This window comes from Mus caroli, chromosome 2 (assembly GCF_900094665.2).
Source record: "Mus caroli chromosome 2, CAROLI_EIJ_v1.1, whole genome shotgun sequence".
Lineage (NCBI taxonomy): Eukaryota > Metazoa > Chordata > Mammalia > Rodentia > Muridae > Mus > Mus caroli.
The window spans coordinates 72,354,062-72,363,138 of NC_034571.1; the positions used below are offsets into that span (position 1 = coordinate 72,354,062).

The 9,077-nt window shown below is 41.6% G+C and overlaps 1 protein-coding gene across 7 annotated transcripts in view; it reads right to left on the bottom strand.

Annotated features, from left to right (window-relative positions):
• The window catches only part of Znf385b (zinc finger protein 385B), a 385,123-nt gene that overhangs the window by 134,436 nt on the left and 241,610 nt on the right, over positions 1–9,077 (bottom strand). The window lies entirely within an intron of this gene.

Sequence of the window (9,077 nt, forward strand, 5' to 3'; positions counted from 1 at the left end):
CATAATCAGCCTTCAAACGCTGACACCATTGCATACACTAGCAAGATTTTGCTGAAAGGACCCTGATATAGCTGTCTCTTGTGAGGCTATGCCAGGGCCTAGCAAACACAGAAGTGGATGCTCACAGTCAGCTATTGGATGGATCACAAGGCCCCCAATGCAGGAGCTAGAGAAAATACCCAAGGAGCTAAAGGGATCTGCAACCCTATAGGTAGAACAATAATATGAACTAACCAGTACCCCCCGGAGCTCGTGTCTCTAGCTTCATATGTATCAGAAGATGGCCTAGTCGGCCATCATTGGAAAGAGAGGCCCATTGGTCTTGCAAACTTTATATGCCTCAGAACAGGGGAATGCCAGGGCCAAGAAGTGGGAGTGGGTGGGGAGGGGAGTAGGGGGGAGGGTATGTGGGACTTTTGGGATAGCATTGGAAATGTAAATGACGAAAATACCTAATAAAAATTATATGAAAAAAACAATGAATTTATGAAATTCTTAGGCAAATGGATGGATCTGGAGAATATCATCATGAGTAATGTAACCCAGTCACAAAAGAACACACATGGTATGCACTCACTGATAAGTGGATATTACCCCAGAAGCTCAGAATACCCAAGATACAATTTGCAAAGCACATGAAACTCAAGAAGAAGGAAGACCAAAGTGTGGATAATTCGATCCTTCTTAGAAGGGGGAACAAAATACCAATGGAAGGAGTTACAGAGACAAAGTGTAGAACAGAGACTGAAGGAATAACTATCCAGAGACTGCCCCACCTGGGGATCCATCCCATATACAATCACCAAACCCAGACACTATTGTGTATGCCAACTAATGCTTGCTGACAGAAGCCTGATAGAACTGTCTTCGGAGGCTCTGCCAATGCCTGACAAATACAGAAATGGATGCTCACAGCCATCCATTGGACTGAGCACAGGGTCCCCAATGAAGGAGCTAGAGAAAGGATCTAAGGAGCTGACCCCTAGGAGGACCAGCAATGAACTAACCAGTAACCCCAGAGCTCCCAGGGACTAAACCACCAACCAAAGAGTACACTTGGTGGGACTCATGGCTCCAGCTGCATATATGTAGTCGAGGATGGCCTAGTCAGTCATCAGTGTGAGGAGAGGCTCGTGGCCCTGTGAAGGCTCAATGCCCCAGTATAGGGGAATTCTATGGCCAGAAAGTGGGAGTGGGTGGGTTGGTGAGCAGGGGGAGGTGGGGGGGGATAGGGAGTTTTCAGAGGAAAAACCAGAACAGGGGATAACATTTGAAATGTAAATAAAGAAAATATCTAATATACACACATACATACATACATACATACATACATACATACATGCATACATACATAAAGAAGAATTAGCGAGCTGACATAGCTCCTTTAGAATGTTTTCTAGCAGCTATTCATAGAAGGCTGTATGAAGATCGAACATAGCTCTTTTAGAATTTTTTAATGGCTTTCTGATTTTGATAGGAAAACCCAAGCATTACCTTTTTTGAAATATTCTAACAGGATTTCTGACTTGGTTGGAATATCCAAAAAACATTTATAGCAGTTATTCTGACTTTGGTCAGAAAACCCATGAGCTACCCAGAGAGGTTTTAGAATTCTTACTAGCAGAGGAGAGCTGGCTGGTCCTTGGCAGGAGGCTGCTTTAATATACAGAAAACACAAAAGAAATAGCAACAGCTTAGAAGCAAACAGGGGTTTTTTCCTGTATGCTTTACTCTTTTATTATTATCGTTATGTCTCCCTTTATGTCCTGAGCAGATGTCAAAAGAAAGCGAGACAAAGCTGTGGTACAATTAGAGATAATGCTCAAATGTATCCATTGGAGATAATACCTTAAAATTAACACGGCGAGTTTACAGTGTGGGCCAATTCTATATACTCATCCACTATCCAGCCATCTACCATCCATCCATCCATCTATCTATCTATGTATCTATCTATCTATGTATCTACCTATCTATCTACCTATCATTCCATTTCACTGATCTACCTATCCATCTACCTATCATTTAGTCATCAATACATCCATCCATCCATTGATCCATCTATACACCATCTATTCATTGATCTATTTCCTATCATCTATGTTTCCATCCATCTATGACTCCATCTATCGATCCATCTATTCATCCATCTAGCTACCTACCTACCATCCATCCATCCATCCATCCATCCATCCATCCATCCATCCATTCATCCATTCCCACCTACATTTTGTTTTATTTGTGTTTTAAACAAGGTCTCACTATGTAGCTTTAACTGGCCTAGAACTTGGTATGTAGACCAGGTTGGCCTGGAGTTCACAAGATCTTCCTGTCTCTGTCTCTTGTGTGCTGGAATTAAAGGTCACTAGGCCTGGCTCAATAACCTATATCTTAAAGTTAAATTTATAATTTTAAATTTATAGAAAATATGAAAAATAATGATGAGTTCATATATACTGGTAATATAGTTTTCTCTAATGTTAACATTTTATATGTCTGTGGTACATTTGTTAACACAAACAAACTAATTTGGTATAATATTCCCCTTACCTTATACTCGAGATAAGTTCTGAGACTTGCAGTGGTTATCAGAAACTGCAGATGATATGGAACACTCTTACCTCATACTCTTTTAATTATAACTAACTGCCTATCACATGTTAAGGCTGTAACTTCTACAGTCTGATGTGAGAGAGCAACATCAGACACTTTTCTTTTTTTTCTTCTTTAAAATGTCACGGGGATAAAATTTACTCTTACTAGATCTTAGCATAGGACTTTAAATTTTTTTCCTTATTAATCCAAGAACTACTGTTCACTTAAAGGAAGCATTTATGCTTTTCACTGGTACATCTGAACTCCCAAGACTATCGCTTCCACACTATGGGTCGGTCTATCAGCAAGAGCAAGAAGAATTACTTGAATACAGGTGATTACCGCAAACTCAAACGTTGATATGGTAACTAAGATGGCCAATTGAGTCGCTAACCCTAGCTGAGTGGTTTATACCGTGTGGATTTGAGAGACAGAGGGATGATTAACATCCTGGGTGGGAGGCTGGGATGTGAAAAGACAGCAGACATCTACTACACCATGCTACTCAGAACGGCAGGCATATAAAGTGAATAATTGTTGATTTCTGTGATTTCCCACTTAATGTTTCCTAACTATAGTTGAACAGAATTAAGGTGTAAAAGCAAACGTTCAGATGAGCTACAGCTATTGGATTTATGGTATAGATGCAACCAAATCCAATGTTTTAGACATGCATCATGACATTACTCAAGAATCGTGTAGCCACCTCTCTCTCTCTCCCTCTCTACCCCTGCACCACCCCCCCCTCATACACACACACACACACACACACACACACACACACACACACCTCTAATGTTTTAAGTAATTTTTTGATTTTGTGTTGGCCTTCTTTCATAGCAGTCCTGAGCCACAAGTGGCTATGCACAGATAAGAGCTACACCTTGGAAAAGCAGTTTCTAGTAACTGAACCTTGGCATTGCTGGCTTCCCCCATTGCTGCCATTCCTGTGTTATTCATCTTGCTTCCTTAATGCTTTTTACTTTGGACAGTTCTCAGTTGTTCATGTTTTAATTGTCTCAAAAAGTTTGAAAAGTGTTGTTCTGGTCTTTGACAAATGTTCTTCAAGTTAGATTTCCTAAATACTTTCTCCTGGTTGGATTGGACTTGTGACATTTTGAAAGAAGAGTGGAGGGGCCACGGTTCCTTTCCATAGTCCTATAGAAAAGGGATCTATGATAACAAAATGACTTCTCCCTGGTAATGCCAACTCTGTCCTCCAATGAGGCCTGGTCCCATTTACTGGAGAACGGATTTAGAAATATTGATTTGGGCACTGAATATGCTTTTTGTTCTTGGAATATGAACTGAAACTCATAAAATCAATCTCCTGTCTCTACCAGTGAGTTTTAAAATTAAATGTAATTTTGAGAAATAATGCTAATAACCTCCATTTCTGTATGTTTTCATTAAAATACAGCCAATTTATTTAGGAATGTGTATTAAGGAATATATACATATAAAATAATGTTAGGTGTAGAACCATAAAATAAATTCTCTTATTATAATATCTTGTTATTTGTATTCTAGGATGCTAGATCTTGCACCTTTTACATATAAATATATCAAAAGTGCTTCTTGGATGGAACTTAAAAGAGGTTGAGCATATGGCCTCTTTCATACCGTCCTCCAGTCTGCTGGCTGTCACAGGAAGGCAGTGACATGCATCCAAAGTTTCAAGACCATGCTTTGGTGTCTGGCCATGCCGCCCTGAATGCACTCCATTTTGTCTGCTATCAGAAGCCTGTATTTCTGGGTTGGTATGACGCCAAGGAAAAAGTAACCTCAATTCCTTAACGAATTCAAGGAGCCACCAAACAGCAGTACAGACCTCCAGACTTATTTTACGTGGTAGAAAAATCAATTATCATTTAACTTAAGACATTTAATTTGCAGAATAGTTGGAGAGAAATGCCATTTTCCTGAAGATCTAGTGTATATTGTTATTGTATATACTTTAATTTGTATTATCATCAAAACAAATGTGTATAAATGAGAAAATTAAACATCAGTGGAGCTGAGACTATTGTATAATTTTACAAAGCTTTGAATTTCATAGCTGAATCTGAACCAAAACCTATTTTCTTCTTTCTTCCCTTCCCTTCCTTCTTCCTCTTTTTTCCCTCCCTCCCTCCCTCCCTCCTTGCCTCCCTCTCCCTCTCTCTCCCCCTCCCTCCCTTTCTCTCTCTCGTTATTTTATTTTATTTATTTTTTGAGACAGGGTCTCACTGTGTGACCATGGCTGCTCTGGAACTCACTACATAGACCTCACTTGTCTTGAACTAACAGAGATCCACTTATTTCTGCTTCCTAACTGATGGAATTAAAGGGACATGCCTCCAGATCGGGCCCTTTCCTATGGCAACATGCTAAAATGTCTTGAGTATAATACATAGAGATACTAGCAATCAGTGTTAACACATAAATTGACACTCGATAACAAAGAAAACTATATAAAATACCAAATATAGACATGGTATGTTCAGATAGACAAGAAAACAAACAGATGTACTCAGTCCGAGTCTCTCATTTCTCGTTGTGGTGTGTACCTCAAACATTAGAACTGGCATCAAGAACCCCTCAGCAGTGAAACAGCAGGACATACTGACCTTGTAACTATGTAACTATAGGCTTTCTCTGCAGGCTGGTGTGGGAACAATCAACCCACGGATGCCTCCATCTCCTCAGTTATAGGTTCATCTTTAAGGAGTATCTAGTATACATCACAGAGTCCCTTCCATACCAAAGCTTTGTCTAGTGACAGAAATGGGAAAATGGGCGGTTATAATAGAGTAAGGTTTCTTAGTATTAAAGAGACTATGATCAACATAATTTAATGTTTTGATGTGCTATACACTGAAGAATATTTATTGGCATTATCCTCTACCTACTAAGTGCCAAGATCATCTCAGTATTATTTTTGGTACAACCCAGAGTGTCTTTAGACACTGTCTAAGGTCCCAGGGAGAAAGCACCCATCCTACGTCTCTCCTCATTTACCAGAGCTGGCACAAGAGAACGGAGGCTCTGGCACCCAAAACAGGAGCCTGACCACAGGGGCTGTGGTTAGCTACTATTCTAGAGGAGGTAACAGGTTCACAGAAGACTGAAAGGTCAAACAAACAAACAAACAAACAATCAACACAGCAGACGAACAGTATGTGTTTGTTTGTTTTACATGTGTCTCTTACAGTCCCTGGAAATGTTTATGTACTGAATTGATAACAAATGTAACGTATCTGGTGGATTAAAGATGACCAAGCCCATGTGGAGCGTGGGGGTAAGAATGTGAGGTGAGTGCAGAAAGGTACCTAAGCCTATGGAGGAATTAACGTCTTTAATTGTAACACAAGAAGCTATGATCACAGCAGGAAAGGCTTAAGGAAAGAGGTCAGCTTCTGAGTACATTGAATCTGAGTTGCCAAAGGGACAGTCAGGTGTGGCTCTACAGCGGCAAGTTAGGTTTTTGTTTCTGAAGCAGGAGCGTGACTCAGGCCGTCTATATATAGAAGCCATATGTGTGGATGAGGTGACCTGGGGAAAGTGTAAATCTGGGAAGAGAAGCACAGGGACCTGACAGTGACAGAGTGGAAGTGGGTGAGGGAAAGTCAGGGCAATCCTGATGTCACAGAGGGCAAACGAGGTGAGCTTCATCAACCCAGCAGAAAGGTCAAGTAAGATGAGGAGGGAGACACGCCCACTGGAATGGGGACTCGGGAAGATGGTGCAGGCCTCTGCTTATTGGTGTGCATTGGGTACCCAGCAGCTTACAGTAGGCTGGAAGCAACATAACTGGATCCAGGGAGGATGCTTTTAAGACACGTGGCTCACATATTGGAATAATGATGCTCAACGTAGGACAGCAATGGCACCCAAGTAAAAACTGAAAATCAGCATGAGTTCTGGCTTCGGGCTAATTGTGGACACTTACAAGCTGTCCTCATGCCTGGTCTTCTGAGTCTCCTGGATATTTATATGACCTTACCTCATGCAATTGCTGAATATAAGCACACTGGGTTGTTTCTGCCTTTCACCGTAGACTGTGATTCAGGGTGACCCATGGTACTTATTTGCTTGCCTATAGTATGTCTTCAGAACAAAGGGCTAACATTAATATGTGAACCATTCTGAACTCACTTTATAGGGTGCCTTTTATAAACAGAATGATCCCCCGGTTTAAAAGCTGGAATTCACATGAATAAGCCTTTTTTAAAATCAAGGTCTAAAACTGTCTTTCCATTAAGTGCATCTATGAAGATAAGGAGGTCGCAGCATGTGACCTAGCAGCCTTGGAAGAACTGGTTCATGAGAGAAGAAGCTTGAAAGGAGGGCTGGAGCCCTGCCCTTCCTTCTCTCCCTCATCCACTCAGTGAGTTAGGGAGAATGACTTCCCTGACAACGTGTTCCTTCCCCTCCACTCTAAGCTGCTGCTGCCACCTCCATCTTAGTTCCCCTGTGCCTGGAGCACAGATTTCTAACAAGATCCCTTGCTTCTAATTGCCATCATCAACCCATTTCCAGATGCTGCTGCTAGAACACATATATACGACAGTTAAAAATACTACTCAGAAGAGTGTGGTGGCTTCTCTCAGAATCTGGTCTCCTTGTGTCACACAAAGGCTTTTCTCTGTCTCCAGTCAGCCCTTGAATAATTGCTTCATGCTCTGACTCCAGGCACAGGGACCCTGTGGAGGTCCTGGGGGCCTGTGCTCCCTCAGCCGAGCTCTTCACCTGGAGAAAGCAGACCCAACTCTGATGCCAGGATCCCCCCTTTAACACCTCTGTAGCTTTCTCTCCCCTAACTAATCTTAACTAATCATCTTTTCTTTTTGGTACCCAAATCTATCTCCCACACAGCTCGCTCTACAGAGTTCAGAAATACTTCTCATCTTGTATTAGCTTTGACAGATGATTATCCTATTAAACTTTCAGACCTCCTTAAAGGTAGGGGCTGCTTTTTCTAATTTTTGTGTCACACACACACACACACACACACACACACATTGTCAGAGCACAGTAAGAATATGACATTTCACATGGCCAGTGCATACTGTGAACTCAGTCAATAGCTATTGAGTGAATTCAGTCTAGGACTGTATTGTTCATATTAAGGAAACAAGACTCAGAGGAGTTAAATAACACAACCAAGGGCATCCATCTAGTGGGAGACAGAATGAGGGAAGGAATTGCAGATGCTGCCTGACTTTAAACTAGGACTCATATTGCTGAACTCAACCATCACTGCATGCAATGTGTGTGTTTGTAGGTTTTGTGCAAAGTTTTTGTGCACACGCACGGGTAAAATACTCAGAGGCAGGAGGAAAACTTTACATGTTGTTTGTTCCTCAACAGCCATCAACAAATTTATTTATTTAGAGACAATCTCTTTTCTTTATAAACAATTTTTATTAGATATTTTCTTCATTTACAATTCAAATGCTATCCCAAAAGTCCCTTATACCCTCCCCCAACCCTGCTCTCCAATCCACCCACTCCTACTTCTTGGCCCTGGCACTCCCCTGTATTGGGGCATATAATCTTTGCAAGACCAAGGGCCTCTCCTCCCAATGATGGGTACTTTCTCTAGCTCCTCCATTGGGGGCCCTGTGTTCCATCCAATAGCTGACTATGAGCATCCACTTCTGTATTTGCCAGGCACTGGCATAGTCTCACAAGAGTCAGCTATATCAGGGTCCTGTCGGGAAACTCTTGCTGGCGTATGCAATAGTGTCTGCGTTTGGTCGTTGATTATGGTATGGATCCCCGGATGGAGCAGTCACTGCATGGTCCTTCCTCTGCCTCATCTCCAAACTTTGTTAGAGATAATCTCTTAATGGCCTAGAACTCACCAAGCGGACTAAGCTGACTGGCTAGCGAGCCCAGGAGTTTGCCTATCTCTATCTTTACAATGCTGGGGTTACAACCATGGGCCACTATGCCTGCCTTTTATACCTGGGCCCTGTGGGTTGATGTAGGTTTTCATGCTTGCAAAACAAGTTCTTTGCTGACCGGATAATCTCCCTTCTCCACCCCACCACACCTAGGGCACCCAGAGCACAGCCACAGACGAACTTGTTTCAAAAGAGTTTTGAGCTTGGATATTTCAGTAAATACTTGAATGTGGAGTTATGACTTCCTCTTGAGAGAAAAGGGGACTTGCTCTTTTGAACAGATTCTCTGATTCATCTTCACCGGACTCCTTAGTCCTTAAACCTCTCTACCCAGTTGATCATATCAGTTAGCTTTCCCTTTTGCATTTTCAAAGGATTTCAAGATCTCAGAAATAAAAGCCAAAGATAAACTTAAACATTACCACATTCTTAGTGGCAGAAGAATTTAGATTCTTTAGATTAAGAATTTACTCTAAATATTTCAGATTAAATAATCATAGTAGGCTAATACTCTAGTTTGTTATGGCTTTTTATAGGGAAGAATGAGAGACGGAGAGAGAGGGAGAGAGAGAGGGGGGAGAGAAGGAGAGA